This window comes from Vespula vulgaris, chromosome 9 (assembly GCF_905475345.1).
Source record: "Vespula vulgaris chromosome 9, iyVesVulg1.1, whole genome shotgun sequence".
Lineage (NCBI taxonomy): Eukaryota > Metazoa > Arthropoda > Insecta > Hymenoptera > Vespidae > Vespula > Vespula vulgaris.
In genome coordinates, this window is record NC_066594.1 from 7,006,669 (window position 1) to 7,027,636 (window position 20,968).

Here is a 20,968-nt window from a genome sequence, read left to right on the forward strand (position 1 = left end):
AATAGAAAATTATAGGAAAGAGAAACTGTGTTGTGTCTCCATAACTTTTATCCAAAATTCTTTGTATATGTGTCACGTAAAAAAATGACGTATGCGGGATAAATAAATTCAATAGTTTTTTCTTCATTTTTTTCCTTATTTTTCCTTCTAAAATTAGATTTGAATACACAAGCAATACCTAGTCAGCCAATAGTTATTTTTCGTTCGATTTCTCGTGGCACAGCTGTTTCATAGAACGATTTTCTTTGTAATAGAAATAGATACGTTTGTAGATTTAGTCGAAGAGACATCGAAGAGAATGTAAGTAGAAAATATTTTTGCAAATTAATTCGACCTGTACTTTTAACATACTTCAAACAAAATTTCATGAGCTTATTCGATAAAAATATTAAGAGTTATAGGGAAATAATAGAAGCCATAGGATATATATATATATATAAACTCCAACATTAATAATGATGATAAGAGATCTACTTTTCTCGTCGAATATATCGATCATTTTTCTCTCTTTCTCTCTTTTTGTCGGCTTCGTCGTCTTCGTCGTCGTCGATTTTACCGTCGTATAGAAAGGACTCGAAGATTTTTCAAAACTCTCACGCGGATTCGACGATATGAGGATCTATCTTATCTTTTACGGGATCTCTCAGCGTTACGGTTGGATTTAGAGTAGAGAAAGGAAGCCGCTTCGTGGAAAGAAGAGAAATAGAGAGAGAGAGAGAGAGAGAGAGAGAGAGAGAGAGAGAGAGAGGGAGAGAGAGAAATAAGATTTTATTGATGGGAAAAAGGAAACTTTGTGGGTTTGTGAGAAGGATATTATTCTCGATCGGCATAAATCGGAATACGTTTGACTCGTGTCTCAGACTCGATTTCGTTTGACGATCATTTTCGATAATATATATAATTCGATAAGTCGACGATGAAAATGTACGTGATATAATATAGATAATAATACGTCGATAGGAAAATTGATATATTTACTTTTGGAACTCCACGATTCGATTATACTTTATTTTATTTGTTAATCAACCTTGTTGATTATTAGCTGGGTTAAATATCCTTATCAATTTTCTCTGTTTGAAAAAAAGTAAAGAGCGAATGAATGAAAGGAGAGATATGTATGTGAGAAAAAATAAAAAATATAGAAAAGAAATAAAAATGTAACGAGTGCCGCGGAAGATGAAAGAAACAAAATATATATATTTCTCTCTTTCTCTCTCTCTCTCTCTCTCTCTCTCTCTCTCTCTCTCTCTCTCTCTCTCTTTCTCTTTCTCTTTGTATTTGTGCGTGAATAAAAAAAGAGAAAGAGAACGATTCCAGATAAACTATCTGGAACAAATTTGTACGTATACGCAGAGGATTTCATAGTGTGTGCAATGCTTCTCTCTCGTCTACGATATTCGACGAGGAAAAATGACACGACTATATTTTGAAATTTTCATTCGTGTTATCGAAACTTTAGCATCGTTATTACGTAACTAAAATCAAATCGATACATTATCTAAGTGTTGTCATTATTAAGAGAAAAGAAAAAAGATAACTGATAAAAAGAGAAAATGGAACTTCGACCGGATTTATTTAAAAATATGGAAATACATCAAAGTAATTTTAATTAAAAATTTTTCGTTTGGTTTGAAAGAAAAAAAGAAAAAAAAAAGAAATGCATAATCGTCGCAAATTTAATTTCAATTTAAAAGATATTTATTAAATTTCGTATATTCTTTTCATCGATTATTTTTACTACGCGAAACGTTTTACTCTTTTAAAAAATTTATTTACATTTTTTTTTTCTTTTTTCCTTCGAACGATTTAGCAATTTTTCACGGAAACAATTTTTCCACGTATTAACAATAAATTGTTTTACGTATTTCGTCGTCAAACAATTCGTTTGAACGAAAACGTCTGTTGAAGTTTTCCTGATATTTTTTCCGGTAAGAGACTCGAATAAAAAAAAAAAAAAAAAAGAGAAATAGAAAAAAATTAGAAAGGAAAAAAAGATTATTAAATTGGCTCGCAACAAACGCACTCTCTCTCTCTCTCTCTCCCTCTCTCTCTCTCTCTCTCTCTCTCTCTCTCTCTCTCTCTCTCTCTCTCTCTCTCTTTGATCTCTAGGATCTCAAGTTATCAAGTGAAAACGTGGCTCAATACGTGCACCGTTCTCGCTAGATTTTTTGCGTAGCCGAACGCGCTTTTTGAACGTACCACCTTTGGATAAAGCAAAGACGACAAGAACATCATAAAGTTCCCTATATTCATTTTCTTTTCCCCTCTTTGTCGAGTGTCAACTTGTTTCGTATAGTTCAGTACACCGAGTACAAAGTAACGAAGGAAAGAGTGAACCCTTTTCTCTCTCTCTCTCTCTCTTTCTCTTTCTCTGTTTCTCTTTCTTTCTTTCTCTGTCTCTTTTCCTCTCTCTCTCTCTCTCTCTCCCTCTCCCTCTTTTGCTCTATTCACTATCATTAATATTATAGATATACTCAGAGAATGGAGACGACGGTTACCTCGAACACCGTGAGAGACTTACCCCCAAGGGACAATATAAATTTATATTATATAATAATTTATATAACATATAATTATTAAATATTAATTAACCATTACATATGATATTAATAATTGTATTATATAATACATATAATTTAATATTCGATGTTGAATTAAAAATTCAATATTTGCTAGTGTGTAATACAATTTTAACAGTGTATTATTTACTTCGTCATTTGCATTAAAAATTGAAACGATATACATATGTATATATATATATATATGTGTGCATATCTAAATATTACTTTAATTCTCACACAAGGCATTACGCACAGAACACAAGGGAAATGCATCCCACGTATGAAAGCGTGCGTGCGAGCCTCTTGAAAGCAACCGAGCAACCAAGCAAGCAAGCAAGCGAGCAAGCAGCCTCACGGAGGGATTATCCGTAGCGAGGAGCAATGTCCTTTTGGAAAGAGACCTTCGCACAAAGCTGATTGCAGCTATTATTTCGACAAAGCTATAGCAATTACATGCGAAAGCTTTGCACGTATAAGCGTATTCTGTAGAGAAGGACAAAGAGAATAGGAGATAAGATTATATATATATACACACATATCATATATAGACATATATATATGTATGTATATGATATTTTTATTTTATTATTTGAAAGAAGCGCTCCTATTCGAGATAACGTTTTTCCTATTTCTCTATTTTCCTTTTTTTTTTTACTTCCTTTCTTTTCTTTTTTTTCTTTTTGTTTTGTTTAGTATTTTTTTTTCTTTTTGTTCCTTTGCTTTTGTCATGCGTTTCGTAAAGATCAGAGGGATACAAAGTTCGAATATTATTATTGCAGTGTGATTCGTTTAAGAGAGTTAGCCGAGGAGAATCCATAGTTCACTTTCAGTACCGACACACTAAAATTTAGTTTCTCTCTAACCTCCGTCCCCTCCCAACCCCTTTGCGCATCACTTATCTCTTACGAAACACTCGCCCTTTGGACAACTTTGTAAAGCCTCACTTACGCTCCTGGCTTGCCCGTGAAATCGCTTCAAGCTCTACGGTGATTCCTGCTAATGCTTGTACGAGCCATTTTCCTATCTCTCTCTCTCTCTCTCTCTCTCTCTCTCTATATATATATATATATATATATATATATATATATATATTTATCTATCTCATATTTAAAATAGACGATAATATATATATTCTTGCAAATCTTTAACAAAAATTCGACTTATTTCTATAGGATCCTTGAAAATAGATGTATAAAGAAACTATAGCTACACACACACACACACGTACGTACTTTTATACGTGCGATGCACTTTGCTCATATTTCGTGCGTAATGTAAATGAAAATTAAAGTTATATATTCTATACGTAATATATCACTTTATAGAGAGAATACAGTCATATATATTTGAAAAGATTATTCTCTATATACAAACGTAGATTAAATCACTATCATTCGTTGATCTAAAACAATCGATCCTCTCGCGGTCTAGGATTATTATCTCCATGCTTCGTTCTACAACAAATTATCACAAAACCCAAATTCGATTGGTATTATATTATCAATCCCTCGACTAACAATAAGATTGCAAAATGCAAATTCAATTGTTATAAAATATACAATCAATATGTACATGTAAAATTCGTTAATGCCGCTTAAATTGCAAAGACTTGAAAGATAGATATTATATAATGTTCTCACTATGAGTATCATTGTACTCCTCATCATTCAAAATAAATATTCAGAATTAGATCGTTAGTTATACATTTGGAAATGATAATAACATAGAATTGAAATATCGATAATACGGATAACTCTTAACGAATAATCAATCGTATAATTATGATCGAAATATGTTACGAGGGAGGAAACGCTTTTTCACTTTGTTCGTTCACTCAATCGTTCATTCGATCGTTCATTCGTACGTTCGTTCATTCATTCGCTCGTTCATTCCTTCCTTCCTTCGTTTGTTCGTTCGTTCGATCATTCGTTCGGTCGTTCATTCCGATCCAATTTACTTAGCGAGAATATTTGAAATCTAATTAAATCCATTAGGCGTTTATTCTGATCTAATCATTCGAAGGACGTCCGACAAGATTCCGCTTCTTCGATTTAATCGTCCCAACGACGAATAACACGTTCGTCCGTACGTCCAGTCGTGTCTGGTGCCAATTTAACGTCATTCCAACTTCCAACGATATAAATTAGTTTCGTTAGGTATGAAATTAAGGTAACGAGTTTCTCTCTCTCTCTCTCTCTCTTGCTTTCTCTCTCTTTCTTCCTCTCTCTCGCTTTGTTTCTCTCTCTCTCTCTCTCTTTCTCTCTCACTTTCATTCTCTTTCTCTCGCTTTGTCTCTCTTTTCGTTCGCGAAATGGTCGCTCGTCGTTGAATCCTTTTCTATTTTTTCCCTATCTCTGCACAACCCTCCTCCTACCCTTTTCTAGTAATTTCAATGAACGACTTTTCGTGATATATTTTAATAGATTCGTGTATTCCCATGAAAATATTTGCTCTCTCTCTCTCTCTCTCTCTCTCTCTCTCTCTCTCTCTCTTCCTCTTTTTTATATATTTTGAAAGAAATACGATGTAGTAATTTTTCGAAGGATTTTTGTTTCTTTTCTTTCTTCTTCTTATTCTTTTTTGTTTTTTTTTTTTACTGCTTTTTCTTCATTTCAAAAGAAGGACGGAAACGTATGGAAATATATGTCGAACGTAAAAAAAAGAGGAAAAAGAAAGAGAGAGAGAGAGAGAGAGAAGAAAAAATAAGAAGAGAGAAATGAGAAGAAATGCAAGTAACTTTTTTGCTCGTTAAGAGGGAAATCGAAATTATTTTCGGAACGAATATTTTTCAGTGAAGGAATCAAATTATATCTCACTTAGAGAAACTGCTTAATAATTACACACACACCCACAAACACATACACATATCTACATGTAATTTTTTCTTTTTCCTTTCTTTTTTATAAATAACTCGGATTCGTAACTGCGCTTTTATAATGAAAAGGAATGAAAAAGAGAGAAATAAATTATGTAGGAAAGATATTTTTTAGGACACCTTTCGCAAAATTTTCATATCAAAAAATTTCCTGTTTCATAATTTTGAATAAGGGGAAAAATAAGATGGATAGATAAGATATCTGAAAGTCATCTTCGAAAAAGGATCGACCTCGTCGATTCTTCTACTTTCTGAATTTTTGAAGAGATCAATTAACGATAAGAATCTCTCGAAGAGAGATTGTAAAATATGGTGAGAAAGAAAGATAGAGAGAGAGAGAGAAAGGTTATATTTTTAAATTGGTCCTTTACCTTCATTTCTATTCAAATTTTCATTCAATTAAGATGCTGGTGTGTGTGTGGGACAAAAGGAAAGAGAGAGAGAGAAAGAAAGAAAGATTTTATATAGACAAATCGTATCAACATCGATAGGAAAATAGAAGTTCTATGTAAACTCTATATACTAGATTATGTATATATAATATAATATAATATAATATGCTGTATCAAAGCGAACATGTTAGTTAAAAAAAAATCAACTGCTTACATTATGATTCGCGTTTGGGAAAAAAGAAAAAAATAGTAATAACAATAATAACAACAACAATAATAATAATAATAAAAAAGAAGAGTTCGTAATTTCGTTTCGTTTTTGAACTTCCTTCAAATTGGTTCGTGTTGTTAACTTTTATTAAATAAATGGTACAAAACCTAGGGAAAATGAAACGCGGCGTGTTCCATCCAAACTTTGCGAGGGACTTAGTTTATTAATATAATACGTTTGGATTATAAGTTAAATTATTTTTTTTTTGCCGCAAAAAGAAAAAAAAAAGAGCAAAAAGAGACAACGAATTATTTAGAAAAACGACGAAGGAGAATCGTGATCGATGATATAATAATTAAATGGTAAAGCAAACGAAATCGAAAACGAGATGCACGAACGTGTCGCCCGTGGGATTTAATTTATTAATATAATTTGGTTCATGAGATATTGTGTAATATTTTTTTCGATAGCGAAGAAAAGAACGGAAAGGAATTAAAAAAACAATCGATGTCTACGAAAATCATGGTCAATATATTTTCTTTTCGAATTGGATGATTGTTTCATTTGACTCGAGAGAAAACAGAAAAATATCGAGAAAATGGAGAGAGAAACAGAGAGAGAGAGAGAGAGAGAGAGAGAGAGAGAGAGAGAGAGAGAGAGAGAGAGAGAGAGAGAGAGAGAGAGCTAGAGAGAGAAAGGGTGGGAGAAAGATTTCCATATTCATATAAGACGGCAGATAAATGGAAATTTACACGGAGAGAGAGAGAGAGAGAGAGAGAGAGAGAGAGAGAGAGAGAGAGAGAGAGAGAGAGAGAGAGAGAGACAGAACGTGAACGAGAGAGAAATACCGTATTCCATCTCGAACATTTTCGTTATACTGCAGCTACTGCAGTCTTTGTCCTTATCGTTTGACCCATTTCACTGGTTTCGCATAGAGAAATGCCAGCGAAGGGAAAAGTCGGGTGGGTAATCTCGGGACACGCGTTCGTAATATATCTCAAGCGATTGGACAACGAGACGAGTATTCTCTACTTCCTTTTAAGAATCGTCGTCTTTATGTTCAATGATGAAAAAGAAAGAACAAGAAAATGAAATATATATTTAGGAAAAAGAGATGCAAAACGTCGTGTTTTTATTTTATCTCATAAAAGGAATTAAAGTTACTATATGTATATATATATGTTATGTGTTACTATATTACGATCATTATATGTGTCAATAGTATTTAATAGTTTGACATAGTAATAGTTATATATGTATGTATGTATCTATGTGTATATATATATATATATATAATAGTAATTAATTGCACTTTGGAGAGATCGATAAGGACAGCCTGAAAATGGTACGATAAAATTGATAAAATGTCGAAGATTTTTCAAGATTAGCTTGGAAACAATCTTTGTGTTAGTTTCTCGTGGGGAGTGTCGTAGATCGAATTTTTCGCAAAACATTCCTTCTACACGATAAGAAGGAAGAAGAAAGGAAGAGTTAAAAAGGAGTTACCAAGAATGCCAAGTATCGGAAACTCTTCGACAACGAGACTTTTTTCTCTCGTCGTACCGTTAAGACATTCGACCTACAAAGTCTCTCTCTCTCTCTCTCTTCCTCCATTCTTCTCTCTTTCTCTCTGATCGTCTATGTAAGCTTAGATTGAACAAAGAACACTTAGGCGGCTTCTTAAGCGTTTAGAAGCCTTATCTCGTCGTCTTACTTTCTAATCTGACTCTTAACTTCCAGTTAAATTTAGAAGAGATTTAGAATTTAGATCTTCATGAAGTTAAATTCTAATGTACATGCATAGATACTTCTGTAATACAACATACATACAACATACATACATACATACATATACACGTGTATTTTTCATTTCATTGTTCCTGAAGATAGCAATGTCGAAGGATTTTATAAATAGAGTATCGTTCTGCTCGAAGCTTTCTTCTATCTATCTATTTCTCTCTCTCTCTCTCTCTCTCTCTCTCTCTCGTGGCTAGGGAGATCAAAGTTGTAAAGTGCCACCTATCTTCAATCTACTTTTTCTCTCTTTCTTCTCTCCCTTTTTCTATTTCTCGATAGTCTACTACGTCGACGTACTTCAGATGGAACAAAGGGCACTTCCGTGGCTTCTTAAGCGTTTACAAGCCTTACTTCGTCGTACTTCCTTTCTATCCTCAGCCCTTTTGCTTCTGGCAAGAACCAAATAGAAGAAACGAAATGTGGATCTCCTTCAAGTGGAATCGGATGCAAGTCGATATATATACACATGTATATATATCGACTTGCACATACATATACACATGTATATACATACAATATATATATATATATATACATACATATATACGTAGTATATACTTTTTATTTCTTTCTATTTCATTCATCGAAGACAGTAACACCAATGGATTTTATAAATAGATCGTCATTTCTCTTTCTTTCGTAAAGATCAAAGTTGCTGAGTGCCATCCCATCCTCAACCTCTTTTCTCTCTCTCTCTCTCTCTCTCTCTCTCTCTCTCTCTCTCTCTCTCTCTCTCTCTCTCTATCTATCTATCTATCTATCTCTCTCCCTGTTTCTCTTTCTCTTTTTTTTTTCTTCTATCTTTCGAGTACCCCTACGAGATATGTGTGTGCTAGGCAAAATCTGAAGTGCTTTAAGCGTATCTTTGTATGTATGTATGCACATATGTATGTATGTATGTATGTATGTATGTATGTACGGCCTTCAAACGTTCACGAATCCCTTGGCTCGAATGTTTTATAAGTGCTGACGACGACGCGAAACACCTTGACTCGGAAAGATCGTACAACCCGTTTGAATTTTTACCCCTGTTCGTGATACACTTTCTGATCGGTTGTATAAATAATTCAGAGATTGCTTTTTTTTTTCTTCCTTTTCCATTTTCTTCTCTTCTCTTTTCTATTATTTTCTTGCTAAATCATTCGCTTGGAAAATGATGACGAAAATCAACGTACGAGATATTTTTTCTTTCGATTACGTTATATTATTATTACTATTATTTATTTATTTATTTATTTTCAAGTAGTATCTACGTAATGGACGACAAAATCTCATAGGTTTCGCAGTTTTAGCGAATCTGAAATGAAAAACAACGAAGAAGAAATATTATATAAAAATCACTACTATTTTTCCCAAGAAACTTCTTTCTTAGCTAACATGATTTTTTTTTTTAGATTCGATAGAACTACAAATACCCTAGCTTGTAACGATTTGAAATTTTTAAAATCTGTTAAGTCTGATTTATGGTTAACAATTTGGAGAACAAAAAAATTACTCTGAAACGTACTCGAAAGAGATTAATCGATTTTTAAGAGTTGCTTAAAAGCTTTTGAACTATTTTAATTTTGGATAATCATGGTACATGCGTAAGGGTATATAGAAAATTTTTTTTTTTTTTTTAATCGGAGTATATTTCCTTTTCTTTTTCGTTTTAATTGTATATACGTTTACTATTCATTTTTGAGAAGAAGAGGAAGAAGAAGAAGAAGAAGAAGAAGAAGAAGAGAAAGAGAAGGAGAAGAAGAGAGAAAAAGACACTTTCGTAAAGAGAGTAGAGAATCGTAGGTAAAGCCCATTAGTAGTTGGTTGGACACGTGGTCATCCATCTTGTAAAGTGACTGCCCGATGGAAAGCCAAGCGAAAGAAGGTGCAACATTGATGATGGTTAAAAAAAAAAAAAAGGAAAAAAAGAAAGAAAGAAAGCAGAGAAAAGAAAATGAATCGGAAAGAGGGAAGAGGGTGGGTGGGTGGAGGGGTGGAGGTAGAAATACGGAAATGTTTCTGTCACGTGATACAAGACCGATCGTGATTGCAATGTCACGTGACCTTTTACAATCAGTTTGATCTCTATCATTTAGTTACAAACTGATATAAATCTTTTACCAATGTTCTCCATTTCTCTCTTTCTCTTTCTTTCTATATATATATATATATATCAGGTCGTTTTAACGACCAATAACAAATAAATTTAGAAAAAAAAAATATATCTATATATTTACTCTTTACGTTTTAATTATAATTTTAATTTTTAATTATTCTTTTTATTTACTTTTTAAATAAAACGAAGATATATTCTTTGTTTTATTTTTTAAATTAAAAAAAAATATATATATACTTTTTTAATTAATTGATTTATTATTATTAATCGTTAAAATGATTCTTTTAAAAAATTCACGAGAACCAACAACGTCTAAGTCCATTAAAATTTAAGTTAATATTTCGATCGTTTGCCTTCGCTTTATACGACATATACGTGATTCGTATATCCACTCTCTTTTTCATTTATTATTATTGTCAATTAATCTCTCTTTCCTGTCATCGTTTCAAACGACAATCGATCATCCCATGTGAATTTCGAATATATGTATAAGTTAATATTGGATGTGCATATCGTTTCTTTTTCTTTCTCTCTTTCTCTTTCTCTTCTTCTATTCATCTATCTATCTATCTATCTATCTATCTATCTATCTATAGATATCATTGTTACATAAGATCATTTTAAATGATGGTCCATCATAAAAGTATGATTTAGTAGACAGTGGAAATCCTTTCGACAGCTAATTTGTCAATTATGGTAAGAGCTAAAATTAAATTAGAAAATTTCTTACGTGTTATTAATTTTAGAAAATGTAAAGGAGATTCGATCTTTTAGATTATCTTTCGCAAATTTTGATAAGAAAATTTTTTAAATTATCTTACGATATCGAAATCGATGATCTAAGTGTAAATAAGTAAATTTTCTTCAAGGATACACACACACACACACGTATATATATATATATATATATATATATATATATATATATATATATATGGTTAAGTTTTCTAAGAACCTATGTCTATATCTACTTTGTTTCTCAAGATTGTATGAACAAAGTTTCCAATGATTATAAAGAGACATACGTGAAGTTTTTAATGGTTTTTGAAATCGAGCGTTAACGAAAAGTTTCTCTTATGGAAACTCTTTTAACAATTTTTTTATTCCTTTATTTTTCATAATTTTTACATATAATAAAGATGCGGACGTTAAGAAAGCACAGAGTTGTTCTTATCAGAAAAGAAAATTCTTTCGACTTTTTGATCATATAATTTTGTACGTCATCGAGTATTAATACATTTTTTATTCCTTATTTTAAATAAACAAAATAAAATTTGCACAATTATAACAAAAATTTTTAATGATTTCATTATATTACAGCTATACATACATACATACATATTTTTATACATATATATATCTTTATTACGAAAGAAAAAAAAATCGATTATAAAAATTATTAACAAAATTGATTTTATTATAACAATATTATTGCAACATTTAAATAAATAAAGAATAAGTTACTTTTGAAAATGCTATTTGTTTCAAGTTTCTACGACTTTTCGTTCCAAAGTTATCGCCTTCGAAAGATTTCCATTCATAATTCATATGGTACAGCTGTTCGTAGTAATAGTATAGTAATAGTAGCTACTACAGCTGACTCGCGTAAATTCTTGGAATTTATATAGGTCAGTGTGTCATTTAGCTAATTTGAATGAAATTATATAGGTCAGTGTGTCAACGTAAATGTCTTTCATTTATATGGAAATTTCTCAAGAGCTAAAAGTCGTAGAGACTTGAATGAAATATCATTTTAAAGGGCCGATTTTTTTTTATTATTTCAAGTGTATTGTTAATAAACAATTAACAATTTGTTATAAACAATTGTTATAAACAAATTCTTACGAACTAAATTCATTTTATTTTGTAAAAAAAAAAAAGAAAGAATTCACATTGCAACTCATTTATAAAATTACATAAGATAATTAATAATTAATAAACAAATTAATTTTTTTATCGAAAAATTTTTTTTTAATTATTAATAATCGCATGTTTTTATGGAAATATCTCTGGAACTACAAGTCGTAAAAACCTGAATCGAATATCATTTTAAAGGATAGAATCTTTTTTTATTATTTCAAGTGCATTAATTAACAATTAACAATTTGTTATAAACAATTGTTATAAACACTTGTTATAAACAAATTCTTACGAACTAACTTCACTTTTTTGTCTCGACAACAAAAAATTTAGATTGCGATTGATTTATAAAATTATATAAATTACTAAACAATTAATAAACAAATTAATATCTTCTAATACGTATTTCGTTTACATGGGTATATCTCCGGAACTAAAGTTCGTAGTGACTTGAATCAAATTTCATTTTGAAGAGCAGATTTTTTTTTCATTTTTTTTTGCAGCGTATCGTTAATAATTAATTAACAATTTGTTATAAACAATTTTTGTAAACCAATTTTTACGAACTTAATTCATTTTTTTTTATTAACAACGAAACATTCAGATTGCCATTAATTTATAAAATTGCATAAATTATTTTTTTAATAAATCATTTTTTTTATCGAAGTAACAATTTTTTTTTACGTTCTTAACACGGAATAGGCGCAAAATAATTATTTAAAGTAAATTAAGAAACCATTACGTTCTTTTATTTATCCCTACTTTTACTAGATTTCAGTAAACGTGTACATTGTTTCTTAACAATATTGAAACATGAAAATATGATTCCCAAAACTCCTCTTCGTTCGGACCCATTCAACTTTTATCTGAAACATGTTCGCTACGAGTAATAATAGTGACGTAAATCAAAATGTCAATATCAGCTGGGACACCCTGTATATACGTTTGACCTACGTTCGAGCCAATTCGTTGTACTACAGTAAGCTTTGAAAGTAGATTTTATTGAAGCTACTAGCGGATTGCCAGTTTGAAATGGCAACAATATACAGCTTTCTTTCTCTCTCTCTCTCTCTCTCTCTCTCTCTCTCTCTCTCTCTCTCTCTCTCTCTCTCTCTCTCTCTCTTTCTCTCTCTCGTTCTGTCTTTCTTTCTCTTTTTATTCAACGTTTTGTCATTTACAAACGGTGTAATTTTACGGGACGTTTGGTTCAATCGTTGAAAATCCTTAGGGATTTTGAGAAAAGTGTATCGTGTAATATCGAATTGAAAAGGAATTATGATTTTCATTCTACTTTTATTTTAGCTCTTTTTTATATTTATTCGACAATTTAATAACGGGAATATATGAAAAGACATGATTTTATGTACTTACCTTCCTTTTTTTCTTTAATTTCTTTCTCGAATATTACACACGTACCCACACACTCGCGCGCGCGCACCCACACACACACACATGCACACAATGTATATGCAATATTCTAAAGAGAAAAGAAGATACGAAAGTGTGTACATTGTACTTATGTAGAACGTAATGATACATACGTTCAAATATCGTAGGAATGTTATCTACGAAAAATTCAATATACTTATACCGTATATTAAAATATATACCCTTTAATAGAAATTTATTACATCGATAGAAAATTAATTTATTTTAATAATATTAATGATAGATAAAATGAAAATTTCTTGTCTTTTTTCTCTTTAATTTAATCTTCCTTTGTAACTCTTACGATGTTATTAAATTTACCGGCTTAACTTAATTTTCTTATCAACTTTAAAACAACATTCTCATCGTAAAAAAATATTTCTGGATAACAATGATCATTATTATTATTATAATCGTCGTCGTCATCATCATCATCGTCATCGTCGTCGTCATCATAATTTTAATTCGGTTCAGACTCTCCTTATTCGTTCTTCAAAATATACAAATCTTTAATATAAAAGTTTTGCCTTGAGGGTGTAGAAAAAGAAGAAAAATGAGGAAAATAGGTAGACCATTTCAATCGGGACAATATCTAAAGACTCTTTTTGGCAATACCTTCGGTAGAATTTCATTGATGTGATATATATGTCCATTAGAATTCAGATTTTTGGGGAGAAGGTTTTTCTTTTTTCTTTTCTTTTTCTTTTTTTTTCCTTTTCTTTTTCCCTTCTTTTTTTTTCTTTTTATTTGTTTGATAGAATTTCGTCCCGTCGAATAGAAAACGAAAGAAAGAAGATCGTATATTCTTATCGATCGTGAAAGCATATCCAAGAATAAGTAACTATATTTCTTCCATATTTTAAGCAGTTTTCACTGTTCACTTTTCGTTAACGTCTCTACAAAGCTTCTTTTCGAGCTTTCACGAAACTTAGAGAAACGTCGAGCAGATCTTCTCTCTCTCTCTCTCTCTCTCTCTCTCTCTCTCTCTCTCTCTCTCTCTATCTCTCTGTTTCTCTTTCTTATTTCATACACCATAGATTTATACTATGTAACATTGTATTTATGTACAATCTATCAAAATGTTCGTGAAACTGTAGGTTTGAAACGAGCATAAGCATGTCTATATAGTTGATATTAAATTTACTCCCGAGTTTTCTCTCTCTCTCTCTCTCTCTCTTTCTCTCTTTCTCTTTCTCTTCCTCCTCCCTCTCTCAGTATCTCTCAGAGTTTCGGATAAGATTTATGGGCACCAGGAGGCTGTTTTGTTAGTAACGCAGTTAGCACCCTACGTTGTCCTGAGAGCTCCATACAAATGTTATAATTAATGAAGGATCCGGTCGTTTATCGATTTATATATATATATATATATATATATATATATATATATATAATATAATGGCAATTATAAAAATAATTTATTAAAAGATCGTTTCGATAATATATTAAAGAAGAATGAGAGAATTGAATTATAAGAATATTTCAATATTACTTCAATTCATTGCGTTGTCAACATCGAGTGATATTCTTAAGAAAAAAAATAAAAAAGAATATATGTGTGTGTATGTATGTGTATGAGATTCGAACAGTTCGAAGTTTTTGAAAACTTGCTTCACGAAAATGTCCTCGTTACGTTTCAACGAGTATAATAGAAACTTTTAATGATCGTCGAGTTCTCGTTTCCATTTGTTACATTTGTTTACGATTATGCGATTTCTTTTCAAAGCTCCACGTTTAACATAAATACAACTATTTAACGTTTAACAAATCTTATGTCTTTGTACATGTGATTGGATAAAAAGTATCTAAGTGATCTTTAAAAAATCGATTTTTTTGTGGACTGATTTTCTTTCTTTTTTTTCTCAGATTGTAAAATTACAAGTACAGATAGATTAAAAACTTAAAGAGATTAAAAAAGATATAAAAAAATAATAGACGATTTTATTCAGTTCCTTATAAAAATAAAAATGTTTTCTTGAAATAAACACGATTAATTCGATCGTTCGTATTATTAAATACACACATATATATATACGTGCATTCGAATCTATTTATTAACATTTCTTTTCTCTTTTTTTTTTTTCTTGATTTTCTAAATTGTTCATCGATTAATTGTCTTATATGTCTACACTCTCTCAAAATCGAATCTACATTTTCTCTTTGCCTTTAAATTAATCATGCTGAAGTAAGTTTCCTTTAGCGAGTACATATTTCCTGTAAAGTGTGGTAATTTGATCCAACGTATAAGATAGTATGCGTTACAGGGACACATAGACCCTTTATCCGTGATCGTCTCGAACTCTATTCAATTTGTAGAACGATCTTGTTTGTTCGTTGATCGATAAATCGATAGATCGATCGTGTCATTTACCTGCTATCCTATCGCTTCTATTATCTTCTCTCTAAGATTATCTTGTAGGAAATAGTGATATACATATACATATACATATACATATACATATATATATATACATGTACATATAACCGTGAAACATCGAAAATTCATGCTCGATTTCTAGAACGGCATTTTGTGAAAGCCACAAGCCCTTATTACACGTGACAATCCTGCAGCTGGTCCTTCTCATTCTCCCTTCTTCTCCACTCTACCATTTCTATCTGCTAAACTCGTAATTGTGAGAAATGCTGTGAGAAGTGCGATATCAAGGATCGTTATTTTATTTCTCTATCTTTTACTTTATTTTGTCATTTCTTTGCGAGATTTCTCTTTTTTTTTTTTTGTTTGTTATCGTTGTCGTTTTATTATTTTTTTCTTTTTTTTTTTATAGTAAATCATATTCGCGTATGGATATCAAATATTTCGATGGGACTGAGTAATTAAATTCTCTCTTGGGAATTTTATTAATTGTATTTATTTTACATTTTGTGATACTCAATATATCATATATATCTCGTGTATATCAATGTACGGGTCGTCCAAAAAGTATGTATACATATATATATATATATATATTTAATTATCGTTAATTATCGTAATTTTTGGATTTTTTATATAATCAAGAAAATTCCAAAGATCGATAGTATTTCTTTCTTTTTCTTTTTTTTTTCTGAAACATTTCATCCTTCCTTCTTCGATGTTCGAATCTTTCGAGAATTCTAAGTAGTTTTTCCCTTAGCTTCATTCTCCTCTTCAAGTTTCTCCTCTTTGGTAGTCTCAAGGATGTTAATTGAAGACAGCAAACCGGACGTTAATTGAAAGGTCCAGTAGGAAGGTGCTTTCAGCGTAATTAGACTTGGAGGTTCGCGCCTGGCCAATAGTTTTCAATAAGTTAAGGAATGGTAGAGAAACGCTTGTAGAAATTTCTATCTTTTTCCTTCATCTCTCTCTCTCTCTCTCTCTCTCTCTCTCTCTCTCTCTCTCTCTTCTTTTTCTTCATCTCCCAATATCGAAATTAAAATATATAAGCTTGAAATAGAATCATATTCACTTTGTAATTTTTATTGATTACGAATAAATCAATATTCGAGATCATAAATTAGGTTCCAATAATAAAATATATAAAATAATGAATCAGGTTAGTTGCAACAGGCACATACTTTTAATAATTTACAAAGTATGATCCATTCGTAATAAAATTACAAAAAATTATAATAAAAGTTCCCGTCGTTACAGTTCACTTACAATATTTCACAAGATCTTTTCGTGTTAGATTCGTACTTACGAGGTACTTACTTAGCGATCGTGTATACTTTCATACTCGAGAAAACATACGTGTCAACAAGGATAATAATAATAATAAATGGTAACAAATATTGTTTTTACAAGTAGTTTTCTTATTCTTTTTAAAATCCTCTCTACTTTTCGATTTTCTCACAATGAACGCCCTTCGAGTGTAGCGAATAATGTCGAGTGGGTGGGTAGGTAAGTAGGTAGGTAGGTAGGTAGGTAGGTAGATAGATGGTGGTGGTGGTAGTAGTAGATATTATAATCTCTCCGGTTTGAAATATTTTCGACGAATGAGCACCTCGAGTGTGCTACTCGTCTTCCCTTCTTTACCTTTTTCTGGTTTCCTTTAACGTTAAGAAGTCGAGTGGAATGAGAGGAGTTTATGAGCATTCTCGCGAAAATCTCTTCACGCTCTGTCTGTCTCTCTCTCTCTCTCTCTCTTGCACATACACACGTATACACACACATGCATATATACACTTCCTCATTTTTCTCATATGTGTGTGTGTGTGTGTGTGTAATACGTACGTATCTACATTCTCTCTTTTACTTTCGAATTTGTTCACCTTCACGAATCTTTTTTTGTACTATTTTTTATCTCTTTGGACAAATCCTCATAGCAGAGGCACCTAAATGAAATTCTATTCTCCTATTGTCGAGGGAAAGAATTTTTTATTATTATTAATCCTTCTCACGAAAATTACACTAACTGCGTTATTAACTAACTCGATTTCGATAGATCGATACGTTCAATGAAGAAAAATACAATTTTTAATACGGAACGTGGAAGGTCGATCCTTCGTACGTTTGCGTGAGAAGGAAAAGGAGAGGAAGGAAAATATTCGTTGGAGTTGAATAAAAAAAAGGATCGTTGGTTCGATAAAAAGAAAGGAAAAAAGAAAAAAGAAAAGAGAAAAAGTTACGAGAGCATCGACGTCGTTCCCCCTTTTGTTTTCTTAAAGCGTGTCGAAGAAAGGAAAGTAACGTGCGAGCTTGAGAGTACGTCTCTCTCTCTCTCTCTCTCTCTCCCTCACTCTCTCTCTTTCTTTCTTTTCCTCTCTCTCTTTCTCTCTTTCGTCCTTTTTCACTAGGAGGAAAAATCCTACCTACGCTCACGATTACCAAGTGAAAATATCTCGTGGCAACATATTGACTCGATCCTAGGTGTCACGCTCCGCCGGATGTTTTTTCATCTGGAAAAGGGAAGGTCTTTAAGATAAAGACACACCGATATCGCTAACCGTCGCGTTTCTCTCTCTCTCTCTCTCTCTCTCTTTCTTTTTCTCTGTTCGCTTTCTCTTTCTCACTCTGTAGAAATCTATGGCTTTTATTTTCTTCTTTCTTTCTCTCTCTCTCTTTCTTTCTTTCTTTCCTTCTTCTTTTTTTCTTCTTAATTTTTTTTCTTTTTTTTTCTTTTCTTTTTTTTTCTCTTTTTTTCCCTCCCTTCACGCTTCACGTCACGCTCGCCGTAACGTTTTATATAAAGAAATGGAACAAAAGTGGTTCCTATGAAGTGAATTTATCCAATAGAAATTAATCCCATTCGTGACGTTTTGTTCCTGTAGTTTTTCAATTTGATAAAACAATGAATTAGTCCGAACAACTTTATCGTAAAAAAAATATCATTCGTTTGATGATTTGCGAATCTTGTCGATACTTATGTAGGTATAGATAAAAAAAAAGAAAAAGAAAGAAAGAAAAACGTGTAACGCAATAATCTGTTTTATAAATTCTTTTGATATTTATATCTCTAAATTTTCGTTCGAACGAGCTCATCGCGAAAGATTATTCTAATCAAGTCGTCGTTTTCATATATACCTCTTTTTTCTCCCCCTTTCCATCCTTTCTCTTTTCATACCTTTTTTCTCGTTTCTCTCTCTTTTTTGTTCTTTTTTTTTTGATTATTTCTTTATTATTTTTTCCTTTCGTTTTCAGAACGTAATCGTGTCTGTTTCGCCATTGTTCCTGACGCGGAAGCAGTTTAAATTAGGATTCGCTCTGGCAGATAATTTCTAATTTCTACGTAGCACGGTTTATTCATAATAACAATAATAACAACAATAATAAAATAACCAAGAACGAATATGAGGTAGAGAGAGAGAAAGAGAGAGAGAGAGAGATATTTTCTCTCTATAAATGGATAGAGAGAGAAAGAGAGAGAGAGATATGATAAAGAAATAAAGATAGAGAGATAGAGAGATAGAGAGATATAGAGTCACCGAGTGAGAGAAAGATGAGAGTGCGAGAGAAAAAAAATGATCCTGAGTAGGTGTGAGAGATTGTTAAGAAGGGTTTTCTCCCTGGCGACGTGTTATTACAACGCGTCGAGGCATCCTAATAGCATTGTTATCTTTTCTGTCATTTCTTCTTGGACGAAAATATAGAGGGAATAGAAAGTGTACGATAGAGAGAGATAGAGAAAGAAACGGATAGAGAGAGATAGAGATAGAGATAGAAAGAGAAAGAGAGGAATAGAGAGAATGAGAGAGAAGTTGGAGACACTTCGAGTACTATAGTAATGCTTCGTCGAAAGTGGTTTACCCGAAAGCATTTTCGTTTAAGAGGGAACCTTCTCTCTCTCTCACTTCATCCCCTTCATCCCTTCCTCCTCATCTCCTCCCACCCACCCTCTCACTCTGTCCACCCCGCCCTCCCCCACTTCATCCCTCTATTCCACCGCTTATAAAAACAGAAGCTCTCGACCCGCTATAAAGTCAGATTCGGTTGAAAGACTTCGCGTAACCTACTCTATTACACACATACACATATATCGTGTACAAACACATATGCGCACAAGTACACGTATCTTACTTAGCTTAGTACTTACTCTCTAGTAAGGATTTGTCACTTTTTCTTTCTTTTTTACATCGTCACATTTTCTGTTTCTTTCTACATCCATATCTTCTACCTCTCCTCTCCTCTTTCGTCTCTCCCGTAACCTTCTCAGATTCTTTTCGTAGACGTTTTCCGACGAATTATTTATTATCCTATCGAATTTTATACATATGAAGATATATATATATATATATATATATATATATGTATATCTATAGACGTATGTTCTTTTATTAATGCAATTAAGTACACCTATAATCGCGCATAGATTTCTATTAATGTAATCATTAATAATTTCTTTCGAGGAATTATTTAAAAAACAATTGCGTTTCTCTTTTTATTTCTATCTCTATTTCCTTATTTTTCTTTCTATCTCTCTATCTATTTCCAGAAAAAAGTTCTTTCTATCTCTCTTTCTATTTCTAGTGTAAAAAATCCTAGGGATTTGAAAAGCTTCGGAAGATTGTTCCACGTGGATACTTTAAAAATCAGCTGACTCGATCGAACGAATATACCACTCTTCTTCTCAATTCGATTATCTTCACTCTCTTTCTCTCTCTCTCTCTCTCTCTCTCTCTCTCTCTCTCATTTTCTCTTTCACAAGTTCGTAAAGTTTTGTCCTTTCGGTATTAACGGTAAAAGGTAAAGTAGCATATATCGGAGAGGAAAGTGCAATTAATAGCAGTTGACCATCGTCGGAGGCTGAGAAAAGGAGAGAGTGAGAGAGAAAAAGAGAGAGAGAGAGAGAAAATTTTATGGGAAAATCGGATTAGAAAAATAAATGATTTTTCGGCGGAATCGTATTATTAACGGGTCCATAGTATTACGGCCACCTACAAAACACTTTTCCTCTCTCTCTCTCTCTCTCTTACTAACTTTATTAATTAACGGGTTATCAAATGTTCTTTCTTTTTACCATTTAGAGTTTTAAACGTGCACCGATGTGATACAGTAACGAACGGTCTCTTGTAAAATTGGTTTGTCGTTTAATGGCTTGAGTCATTGGATGACCGAGACGTTCGTTTATTCGATTAACATCCCTTAGTTTACAATCGCCATGTTATTCGTTACGCTTACAACCATGTAAAAGTTCTTTTGCGATCATTTATAAAATTTATTTCTTTATTTCTAATTTCATCCATTCCATTTAGATAATCTTTTTGTCAATCCATTTGACTTTCAGCTTTGCATGATTTTATCTATTCTTTTTTTTTTTGCATTCGTTGACA

General features: G+C 31.9%; 1 protein-coding gene across 7 annotated transcripts in view; it reads left to right on the top strand.

Moving 5' to 3' along the window:
* The window catches only part of LOC127066163 (putative uncharacterized protein DDB_G0277255), a 295,758-nt gene that overhangs the window by 127,563 nt on the left and 147,227 nt on the right, over positions 1-20,968 (top strand). The window lies entirely within an intron of this gene.